Genomic DNA, 12,251 nt, shown 5'->3' on the forward strand with positions numbered 1-12,251 from the left:
GACTCACCTCGCAGATGCCAGCTCTCTCAATGGCATGCTAACCAACTGTTTTGATCTGGAACGGTCTGAGAAGGAGGGAGGGAACAAGCGGTGTGGGTCGACTTTTAGGGCACTCTCTGGGGCCCCCTGAACAAAGGCAGCCCTCCTGGTTTCTCCCTGCTCACTGCCCATGGGTGCGGCAGTGCAGACCCCTTTACACTGGAGCCTCTTCAGAGACATGTGGCCGTGCGTGTTCCGTCTATCAAAAGGACACGCGTGATCACTGCTCCCCAGAGTGCATCCTGGTTCCAGCGCACCGAAGTACAGATAAATAAAATGATCAAGAAGAGGCCCTGCTGCCACTGCTTCCTTCCCACCAACCTTGCTCTGCTGTGGATCAGCTGTAGTCCCAGTATAACATGGCAGGGTCAAGGACAGGAGGACCAATCTTTTCCTAGACTCCTGTTTCATCTCCAGACATCATTGTTCTGCCTGCTATTAACTGTGAGCTTGTAGACTTAGAGACCTGGGACAACCTTACTGTCTGATTAAGTTTAGAAATTCTGGGTTGTACAAATGTTCTTCAGTTTGGATGAATTCTAAGGCCTTTTCCCCATACCTGTGACCAGTGACTGAGGAAGAAGCAGAGATTTCCACAAACACGCTTGTCTCCAGAGTTCTGTGAAGCCTGTGTGGAAAGGCAGCTCACGAGGCCACAGCTGGAGTGGAAGGCACACCCAGGACTTTGTCCTGTGCCTGCCACACTCAGCAGGAGGCCACAAGAAAGAACCAGCCAGCACGCCTCTTCACAGCCACCAGTGAGCGTCTGCTATCAGAGCAAGACCACAGTGGTAACTGGACAGGTGGCCTTGCTTTCATTTCATCTGGGTTCTAAAATTCAACTCTTCTACTGAACCAGAGCATAGTTATAAATCAGAACCATTCTGTCACCGCCCTGTCACCCTAAAAGCTCCATCCATCTTGCTGCCCCCTGTCACCCTGGAAGCTCCACCCATCTTGCTTCCATTGGGACACTTGACTAATCTACAGCACTCTGAAGTTCTCAGAGAGCCTTTATATCTCACAGTGTGTGTGTGTGTGTGTGTGTGTGTGTGTGTGTGTGTGTGTGTGTATGTGTGTGTGTGTGCTTGCGTGTGTATATTTATGGTTATGTATGTGTGCACACGTGTGTATATGCACACAGGTGAAGAAGCCAGAGATTGATGCTGGAGAGCATCCTTCTGCTCTTCCGCTTTATTCACTGAGACAGGGTCTCTTAATCAAACCCAGAGTCTGCCAGTATGGGCAGTCTGCTAATCAGTTCTCTGTGGGGGATGCCCTGCCTCTACCTTCTGAGGCTGGCATTTTATGTGGCCGTGGGGATTTGAACTTGGCTCCTCACACTTGAGCAGCGAATGCTTTAGCTGAGCCATCTCCCCACCGTTTTCAGAGTCTCTGTCAGCAATACTCTCCTTGGATCCTCCAGCAGCCCTATGAGGAGGAGTGGCTTAAGGTTCTCCTGTAGGAAAGCAGAAGACCCTCGTTTGAAAGCCTAATTTGAGCCAGGTATTCTGTGAAGTGCAGCACTTGAACCCACTGAGAGCTTGCCTCATTCTCAATGGCAGGGTGTATTATCCTCCTATTAGAGTTGAAAAATTAGGGGCAAGAGAGTAAAATAGCTTTCCTAGTGCCTTTACTTTTTAAAAGTTGTATCTGACATTTAAACCCCTGCTGTTCTACCATAAGAATCCACTCTCCTGTCTCTAAGCCGCCTTGAGGAGGCCCTGAGACCAGAGGTAGCTGAGTATTCTGTTCTGAGACTATAAATTATGGGAGTTAAGTCCCGACCCCTGGACCCCAGTCCTAGGCTCCCGCTTCCACTGAGTGCTGGCCACTCAGGGAAGTCAAGGGTAGACATGGATCTGAAAAATATCCCTGATGCCAATGGCTGATGTGAGCAATGGAAAGAAAATGGTTAGTGGCTCCAAGTGCCCTATCCACCCCCAAAGACACACACCTCGTGTTTGTGTGTGTACGTGTGTGTCTGTGTTCATGGCGTGTGTATACAAATGCGTGTATTACGCCAGAATTCTTCATCTTCTTTTCACTGAACCTGAACCTCACCGACCCCCTTAGGCTGGCTGGTGGCAAGTCCCAGGATCCTCCTCTCTCTGCCTCCCTAGCACTGGGTTGCAGTTGCATGCTGCCATTCAACGGCTGTTTTCTGTTTGTTTGGTTTTAAGAACGTGCTGAGGATCTATATGAGACCTTTCATGCTTGCACTGCAGGGACTTTATCAACTACATCATTTCCCCAGCATTCTTCTTTTATTTCTGAGATAGTTTCGCTGTATAGCCTAGGCTAGGCTAGCTTGGGAGGTGTAACACAAGCTACTTCTACACTGCTCTACTCTAGGGCAGATGAGACAATGTAGCTACACTTGCTTACTGAGCATTCCCTGCAGGTGCCAGGGCCGAGCCAGGCGATAACCTAGGGGCGTGCATGGAATGCTGGGAGAGGGAGAAGCACCTCTGATTGGATACCAGATACCTGGAGGACAGGAAATGAGGTAACTGACCCCTGACCCAAGGGTTGAAGAGAGAGTGCTGGCCTCCTCGTGTGTGATGTTCACCTCAGTCCCTTATAACAATGGCCAAGCCATACCTCCTCAGCTGTCTGCACTAAGCCAGTCAAGGGTAGTTACTGTCATCCCCATTCCAGTAGGGTGCATTCTCATTGCCATTTCCTCCTATTCACGGCTCTTAGAATTATCCTTTGAAACCAGGGTGGAACAAGTAGATGGGTAGCTTTCTTTGTCCGGCCCCACCCCGAGGTCTTTGGTTTGCGACTCTTCCCACCCTCTGTGACAGCAACACTTGGCACAGCCACAGGACGGCCCTTCTCCTTCCATCCCATACTGGTACATCATTCCCCTCAGCCCTGGACCCCAAGATATTGGCATCCTAGCCTCCCTAAGGAAAAGCGATCCCACTGGCCCAGTGGGCAGAGGTAGCTTCTCAATCTCCATTGATAAACTTCCCTCTCCTTGGGTGATCTTGAGTGATGGCCGTTCTTGGCCCTGAGCGACGATGTGTGTCTGCTCACAACCCCAGATGCAGCACGGCTCTTACATTCCAGGTAATTTTTGTTTTATTTTGACTCTCCAATCTTTAGTCCTAGCTGATCAAATGCCTCTGCTTCCTAGCTTCTGTGGGGTTCTGCTCTAGTTTGGAGACTGTCTGTCCTCCAAATGTGTGGCTGTGTGGAGAGGTGGTAGGACATGGGTGAAGAGTTGTGTGGAGGGGTCTTTAGGGTTCATGGGGGAACTGACTTCAGGGAGTCCAATGTGCTTCTCATGGGGCCTGAAGTAGTCTTCAGAGATGGCGGCCATGAAATCCTGAGCCTGGCTTCACAGTCTCTGTGGCCTCCTGCCCTTCACTGTTACCTGTCAGTTTCATGTCCCCATCACTGTCCTCTACCATGAGGTGATGTCAACAAATCGGGTGGTGGGGAGGGGCACACACAAACAATGTCCCTACATCTCAGTAAGCCATCCTGACTGCTTCTGTTCTCATCCAGACTCTGGGGGTTGGGCAGATGTGGTACAGCCCCCTGGGGGACCCTGATGTGAAGAACAAACGCTGGGTAGAACAGAATCCACTTCCAGCCCCCTTTCGACTCACTGGCTTGCTCGCCAAGGCTTCTTCAGCTATTGAGTGGGAGTCTGTGTACCAGGCCTGCCTGCCTTCTGTGATGAAGGAAAAGTTAAAGGATTATGATGGAAATATGGAAAAGGTTTCCTAGAGAAGAAGCAGAACTGTATAAATCTAAGGCAATTACAGCCTCCTGGGGAGGGCTTCCAGGGGTTCCTTGGCGTCGGCCATGCTCATGTGTGCCTGTTGCCCAGTCATTGTCCCGCTGGCACGTTTAGGCTTCAGGTCATTAGGCTGAGGGAAACATGAACTTCCCTTGAGGAAATTTAGTCCCTCCCTCCCTCCCCCACTCACACAACCACAGACTCTAGGAATCCCTGAGCATCTCTTGGAAGGGACTTAGAAGTCATTTAGCCCAACTGCCAGGATATTCCCTTGGTGAGCAGGCGAGTGGGGATGCGAGATGACAGTGTGGTTAATTCTCCATTATTGGACGTTGAGTCTTCAGAGACAGCGTGAGGATGCGCTCTCGTGGATGCTGGCGTCGGAAGCTCTTCTCTTATCTTTTCCCTCTCCAAGCAAAACAACCCCGTATCACTCCGCTGTTCCTCAGAGGACGGATTTTAAACTTCTGAAAACACATAAATCGAAGCCACCTTCATCTAACTAACGTGGATGCCGGCTTCATGCTCCTTCCAAAAACTTTTGGCGACTCGGCATTCCGGAGGGATGGACGGCATTTGAAATCAGATGGCAGTGAATTATTCTAGCTGACACTACCCTTCAGCTACATCCCAGGACCAAGCGAACTGCGACAGCCATAATGACTAGCAATCACGGTGCCATCACTGAAATGAATTCAATTATTAATTTCAATAGCACCCCACGGTGCGTTTATAAATCCCACCATCTGGGGAACATAAATATGGAGGTCTACATTCTAAACTTGGAGGCATGGTGCTCAGTGCCAAGGGCTGTATCTTTGAAGGCAGCAAGGATTTTTCAAGATACTATATGTGGAACGGCAAGCTGTGCAATTCTGAGAAAGCTGTCCCTGGGCCTCTATGGCTCTGCCATTTATTTGAGGCTCTGATGGGAGCCTTTTTCTTTTTTAACTGGTTCTTACCAATAGACCCAATGAATTTAAAACTTTTCAGTTAAGAAGGATAGAGAATGGGGGATAAAATAAAAACGGTGACTTGGCTGTTTTGTCGCTTCCCTGTCCTCCCTGAATTGAATTTCCTTTCATCTCTCCCAAAGTCTCTCTTCTTACTCAGTCGCTTCAAACATGTCGCTATCTGTGTTAGCATGTGACCCAGAGCCAGCTATTCTTAGACATTGAATATTTTCCAGATCTGTCTAAAATGTCAGGACAATTGTTCCTAAAGAAAAGGGGATGGAAGATCTAGGGTGGGTTTCACAGACTCCTGTAAGAGATTTAATTCTCCTTCCTTATGTGAAGCCATTTGGCCAGATGTTGGGGTTCAGGGACCTTCCCTGTTTGCCATCTGTGACATCCCCAAGGGCTGGCGAGAGGGGGACACTTCTAAAGCACACATGTAAATGACTTTCATGGAGCCCTGCAGGGGCACTGCAGGCTGCCTTCCCCTAACGTGGGTTGCCAACTCAAAGCTAAGTCACAGTCGAGCCTTCAGAGGGTCTCCATGCCAGGGTCCTCCACCCGCAACTGCCTGATTTCCAGGGCTCAGGATGTCTTCTGACACCAAGGAGAAACGCAGTGTGTTCTGCAGAGCGCATATGCTGAGTGTGATCACACAGCTCTTGCCCTGTTTTCTACGTGGCCAGGCTTTGGTGCGACTTTCTGTCTTGACTCGCTGATGGTAGGGACCAGCGTTCTGCAGCCCAGTGACTTTTCAGGGCGTATACACTTGAAATTGGGCATAGTGTAGTGGGCGGAGCCAATCAATGTGTCCTACAAACCACTGCCCTCTCCTCCCCCATAAGTGCCACTGACAACTGCTCTCCAGTGGCCAATGAAAGATACTCCTAGAATGTGAAGAGAAAGGGACGTGTTTGGGGATGGGATGTTTCCAGAACCTGCCTTGTAGGTGGATTCCCTGTATTCCCAACAGAGGTAAACTTCAGTGTAAAGAGTACATGGGGAGTCCTGGAAATAGGTGGCTTTGTGCCCAATTAGAGTTTCATCTCTTCAGCATTATACAAGCGTGTCTTCTATCACTTAGCCAAATTAGCCTTCTGTGAGCCCTCTTAGGACAAGCAAATAAATCGAAGCTGCAGTTGCCATGGGTTTAAATGAAACTTCTGATCTTCATGGCAAAGTCCTTGCCCGCAGCCTAGCCTCCCCTTTCCTCTCTGGGTTATAAAATCAATGTACATGGAATTTGAGGGAGCTGATCCTTTGGGGGCTTCCATGTCCTGAGCTTATTAATGACAACGAAGGACCCAAAGTCAGTGATTTATGCACTATAGACACGGCTCTCCCCAACCTCTGCTGGAGTTAGCAGACTGAAATAATTACAGACTTAATAACGATGATAAGAGAGAAATGTACTGTAGTTGGAGTTAGTGGGCTGAGAAAACAAATGTTCCCAGTCTCAGGAGAATCTGTTTGCTGCAACAGAGGAAGAAAAGGCAGAAGCGGAGAGACCCTGCCCTGATCTGCTGATCTGCATGAGTTCAGTAACTGGGAGGAACCGTGCAAGGCTGTCCCAATCTAGACAGTATGATAATCAAGGAGAGCCCTCCAGCAGTCTGCCGGTGCCAGTTCCCACCCTGCCCTGGGGAGCTAACCAGCGGACACGGCTGCTGAGGTGAAAACTCTAGAATGTTCATGGCTCTGCACCCAGTGTGGCTGCTGCTTCTGAGCTGAGCCTGGAAGAAGCAGTGTGAGCATGCTCTGGAGCTCGCTTCTGCAGAGGGACATGCCCTCAAAAGACCGGAGAGACTCCCTGCCGAAAGCAAGCTATGCTGTGAGCAGCGCATGACTGCCTTGGACATTTCAGGATGTGATGGCTGGGGTTCATTGTCAGCTGCATCCTAGAAGCATAGGAAGAGTGAGTCTTAAGGAAGCATTATTTTGGTTAGGTTGGCCGGCAGGCATGTCTATGGAAGACTGTCTTCTCGGTGGGCAGACTGCCTACTGTGGGTATCACCATTCCTTAGGCAGGGGAACGCGCATTGCACAAGCATGGAGAAAGACAGCTAAGCACTAGAAAACACACATATATCTACTGCTTTCTGCTTTCGACCATGGTTGTAATGAGATTAGCAGCTTCAAGTTCCTTCCTTGATTTCTCCACAGTGGTGGTCTATACCAGGAACTGTGTGTCACTTTTTACAGGGTGTATTATCACAACATTGAGAAACGAAACTAAGATACAGGGCTTCTTTTATCTTGGAGTGTCCCAAGAACTCACCCTAAGCAACCAGTTCTTACATGTTTCCAAGCTGAATCCGTGGTGTCCAGTTCAATGTCCTGGCCCAGTGATGGCCCAGTGTCCACAGAGAACCTGGCAAGCATGGCTTCCTGTGGCAGAGAACGGCTGTCCTCCAGGGTTCCTAGATTCTCTACCAGGAGACAGCACCAGCTGACGCTGCCCGTGGTGAAGAAGAGGAACAGAGAAGACATCCCTCGTTTCATACGGCGCCATTGAGCAGGCTGGGAAGAAAGACACAAAAGCGTGCGGGCAACGTCTTCAAGGACAAGCAACACAGAAAAGACATTTTCTTACTTCTTGGGCAGTGTGTAAACAACCTTCACCCTGGGAGGAGAGAATGCCTGCCTGAGCTTAGAACACTGCGCTGAATCCACTCAACACTTCCTGTTCAAGGGTAAATGCTTATCCTAGCAACTCTCTTTCAGAGAATGGGTTTTTTTATATATATAATAAGATGTGATGGCCAAATTAATTGACCCCGAGGCCACAGGATAGAGAAACAACAAAGCTCTGTAGAGAATTATTTAAGGAAAAGGGACACAGAAATTTAGAGCATTCGTGATTCAATCCCATATAATAAAGTATGTGTAATTTAGCAGACATGAAATAAGATTTTTGAATGTGTGTGTGTATGTGTGTGTGTATGTGTATGTGTGTGTATGTATGTGTGTGTATGTGTGTGTGTGTATGTGTGTGTGTGTGTGTGTATGTGTGTGTGTGTGTGTAGGGTTATGTTCATGTGAGTGTAAGTGCTCAAGAAAGCCAGACTTGGGGTCACAGTAGTTAAAAACTGCTTGGTTTGGATGTTTAGGACGGGTCTCGGGTCCCCTATATGAACATTACTTACCTTTGATTATGCAGTCATCTCTTCACCCCTCAAATAACATCTTTAAAGGGAGTCACCTGTTTTCCTACAACCTTCACTTTCCTACTTGGTTGTGTACCCCAGGAAGAGATAGGGCCAAGGGAAGGCACCTCTGTCTGGCCAAGGACAACTTCCACAGAGAACAGCTGGCTGGGCTTTGTCAGCTGGCAGTATGCCAGACAGCTGGGGACGTAAATGCATTCTTGAAGTGGGCTCTGGTGGCGTGTCCCAGGACTCACCATACCTGGCACGGCCACTGTAACTCACACAGAGAGAGCTCAGAGCTGTTTAATTCAATCATCTGTCAATGCCACAGTGCTTGAGTTTCATCACTTCACTTAGCGTGGGTCGCCTCTTAGCCTCCAAGAGCCTCCGGCAGGGGGTTATCTCTATCTCCCAGTCCTCGGCAGGACAGCAGATCCTTCATCACTGAACAGTGTGTCACAATAACCCAGCTCTCCTACACCCCTGGAATCAAATTCTATGCAAGTTCCTGTGGTTCCCACTAGTGCCGTGGGATATATCCACACGATCCTGGTGACCTGCCCCTCAGTGGGCACAGCTGGACTAGACTGGAACCTGCCTAGATTCTGGCCTGGCAGCTGCATAGAGAAGGGGGAAGATCTCCTGCCACACATCTCAGGGTCTGTGTTGTCATCGGCAAGGGCAGCGTGTGCCCATCTCAAGGCGCAGGACCCAGGTCTTTCTGGACCAGACCTCTGCTTCTGGCATGGAGAATGAGCTGGGTTGAACCAAGTCTTCCCCAATCTTTAAACTCAATGACAGGGCTTGTTTCTTGCATTTTTTTCTGGTGTTTGGATGCAAGGGATGAAATTTTAAAAAATTTTATCAGGCAGGTCATTGGGCACTCTACCGAAAACTGGAGATTAGCTACCCTCCGGCTCTCAGCTACTCTCCTTAGAGCAGCTGAAGTGCTAGGAGCAACCGCCCCATCTATGCTCCCCCGGGGCTCTCAAACACTGGAGAGTCTCTACCTCCAATTCCTCTCACATGACTGGCACCACTCCCCTCTCACCACCAGTGAACATCTTAGCAGCTGAACCCCTCAAGACTCTGCGGCTTGTTGCTGGCATTTATCACCGTATTGGGTTCCTTGTTACCAGCTAACCAGCAAAGGCCCAACTTCCAACCTCTCTTAGAATGTCTTTCCTTAGACTGCTCCTGACACCAATCCCCTGTGTCATGTTTCCAGGAAAACCGTTTCTGAGATAGAGATAGACTTGGGTGTCTTCTTGGGATCCTGCTTTTAGAGGCAACATCTATGAAGGGAGGAAGGGAGCTGGGTGCAGAACATGCTTAGGCCTTTGCAGCAGGGGCAGCAGGCCATGCATGAGATGCCCTGGACTAGAATGTACCTTATTAGTGACTCCTAGCTGAGACAGGGTGCAGAGATATCAAACGGTCATTGGATGCAGACTGAACATGGGAAGAAGGGAGAGCTCCAAGGAACTCAATAGTGATCTACACTCCTGGCAGCCGGGTGGCATCATGGGGAAAACTGGGCACCGCATCCCAGCATTCCCACACCCTTCCAGCTCTACGGATTCCTCTATCTCCACTGAATCTTTGCCTTAACACACCTCAGTGACTAGATAACCTCCTGCTAGGTCCTGCATCATAGCTCTAATACCTCCAATAGTGCCAAGCTGGGAACCAATATTTTAACTCATGTGCCTTTGGGAGATGTTGCAGAACCATAGTAGAGCAGTCCTGGAGGTCAGTGTCAGAGACCAGTGACCCCTGGTGAATGCTTGGGCCAGTTGCTAACTTACTCAAGGCCGATCGCCTGACTTCGTTGCAGGCGCTGGTCACAGCTGCCTCCTTTCCGTTGATAACATTTTGACATACGTGTAAACAGTTATGTGACTTTATATTTCTACCCATATCAAGTTTGGGGTGCTCTGCTTGCCGAGGTTCACTACATTCTAGGCGGCCCCTCTGCTCTGACGTGCGTCTTCTCTCACCTGGCTGAGCCCTCTGGCCTAGCACACTTTATTTTGAGGATGCTGCTCAGGGCATCTTTTTTTTCATATAGATCTTTCTGTAGCTCTAGCCAATCTTACATAAAATCGACGGTCTGTGTGCATGTGCATACATGGACATGCGTGTGAATCTGTGTACATGTATGTGGAGGCTTTCCTGACTTTCTCCTGACACCCACCTCTCCTCTCTGCAGCTCGGTGGCCTCTGGAGATACACGGACACAGAAGAACCCACCACTTAGTAGATTTCAACATGGCTTATAATCACCTTTTGCATGAAAAAGAGTGACTCCCTAAGGAAAACCCCAACTCCTGTATTCAAGCTGAACATGTAGTAAGTTCCCCCTGGACACTGGCTGATGAAGACTTTCGATACGATTAGTTCCCTGGACAGAATAACCTGAAGCAGCACCATTGCCCCTGTGGTATACAAGGAGCTAAAGACGTCCTGAAATTCAGGCTCAACACTCTATCCACCAACCTACATATTCTCTATCCGTTGAGGAACTCGTCGACATTTGTGCAAAATCATAAGTTATTGGTTGCTATCTTGAAGGAGTTCCTCTCTAGAAAATGCCACTCCGCTCTTTGCTAGGTGGTCTAACCAAGGTGTGCCTCTCGGTGAAGACCGCTTCATCAAGCTTAGAGCCCAGCCTATTGGCCTCATGCCCACCCTCGCAAGCCCACCCTCTCAGAGCCGCTCAGGACAAGCCTTAGGCTTACCACGGGCAGTCTAAAGAGCAGCAGCACAGCCCTCTGGGACTTGGACTTCCTCAGGCCAGGGACTAGGAAGCAGAGTCATTGGTAAGCCTCCCTTCTGAGCTGTACCCTGGGTCCTGTCTCACTCTGTGTCTCAAGACTGCAGCTAGGAGTCCAACATCAGCCTTTTCAAGGGCCTATATTAGATCATGCATTACCTGATTGCTGAATGACCCCCTGGCTCTCTCAGTAATGAACTCAATGGAAATTTTAGTAAAGATTTCTGTCTTATGTCGGTTAAATCTCTCTCTTCCCCCTCCTCTGTGTGAGCATGTTTGTGTGTAGGTACACATATAAGCATGTATGTGTATAGATGTGGAGGTCAGAAGACAGCCTTGGGTGTCTTTCATCACATTCCCTCCACCATTTTTCTTTGAGTTCTGGTCTTTAATTGGCCTAAAACTTCATCCAGTAGGCTGTTCTAGGTGGCCAGTGCTCTCTAGAGATTTACCTATGTCCCCTTCCCATCTTACCAATGCCAAGGTTACATTGCAGGTTCCAGGGATCTGGATTCAGGTCCCCGTGCTTGTGATGCAAGCACTTTACTAACCTAGCTACCTCTCCATCATCTCTAGTCAGCTTCAACCCCAGTCCTTCAGCTAATTTCTGCCCAAGTCCTTGATCCTTCTATAGGATAGGACTTTTTCAGTATTGTTACAGAAATACTGGTCCCTCCACGTGCTACTGTAGGAGCAGATTTATTATAGAAGGTCTTCATTCTCAGGTTGCCATGGGATTTCACACACGATTCTCTCCTTGGAAATAAGAGCAAATGGCATTGAAACTCATGTGGCTTCCTGGGAGTATGCATTGTTAACTTGGCAACCAAGAGAGAAAGCAAGTGGAGAAGCAGCAAGGAGAGGAGAAGCTGAAGGCTGAACCTGATGGGGGAGCCACACGCAGAGAGGTTCAGATAGGGTCTAAGTTCCAGCCAAGGGAGGGGATGCAGCTCACTGTGCCCCCATCTGCGCTCTATGCGCTACAATACAGTTCATGAGCTTCGGGCAATGGGCTGGAAGTTGAAATATACACACAGAGAGACAGACAGACACACGGAAGTCTAATCACTGGTAAAAAGCCCTTTCTTTAATAGCACCATGGAGGCTTAAATACCCAGTAGTCAAGTGGGCCAACAGGCAAAAACCCCATCCTCTGATCCTCTAGGCAAGGCACAGCTTTTAGTTACTCCAATCAGAAGGTTCTAGACAAGGGAGAGCAGCTGAAGGCCAGGACTCCAATTGGTCCCAATGAGGGGATGTTATACAAACACAGGGAACAGGAAGGGGAACCCCAAAACTATGGTGGTAGAGACTGTCCAGTCCAGACTCAGGCTGATGTAGAAGGCAACTGAGGTATGTGCCCAGTTATGTGGTCAGGACAGCTGGCTTGGTCTGTCTGTGGGGAGGATTCTGCGACTCCGAGTGGATGCCTGAAAACACGCAGTATGAAATCCTGTGTGCTGCATGTGCTTTCCTAAACATGCAAACACAGGTCGAGTGTTTCATCCATCTTTGACTAAGAGCCAATGCTCTATCAGGTCTGTAATTTTGTTGTTACACAAAACTAGCATGGA

The sequence above is a fragment of the Microtus pennsylvanicus genome, chromosome 10, assembly GCF_037038515.1.
Source record: "Microtus pennsylvanicus isolate mMicPen1 chromosome 10, mMicPen1.hap1, whole genome shotgun sequence".
In the NCBI taxonomy this organism is placed as follows: Eukaryota; Metazoa; Chordata; class Mammalia; order Rodentia; family Cricetidae; genus Microtus; species Microtus pennsylvanicus.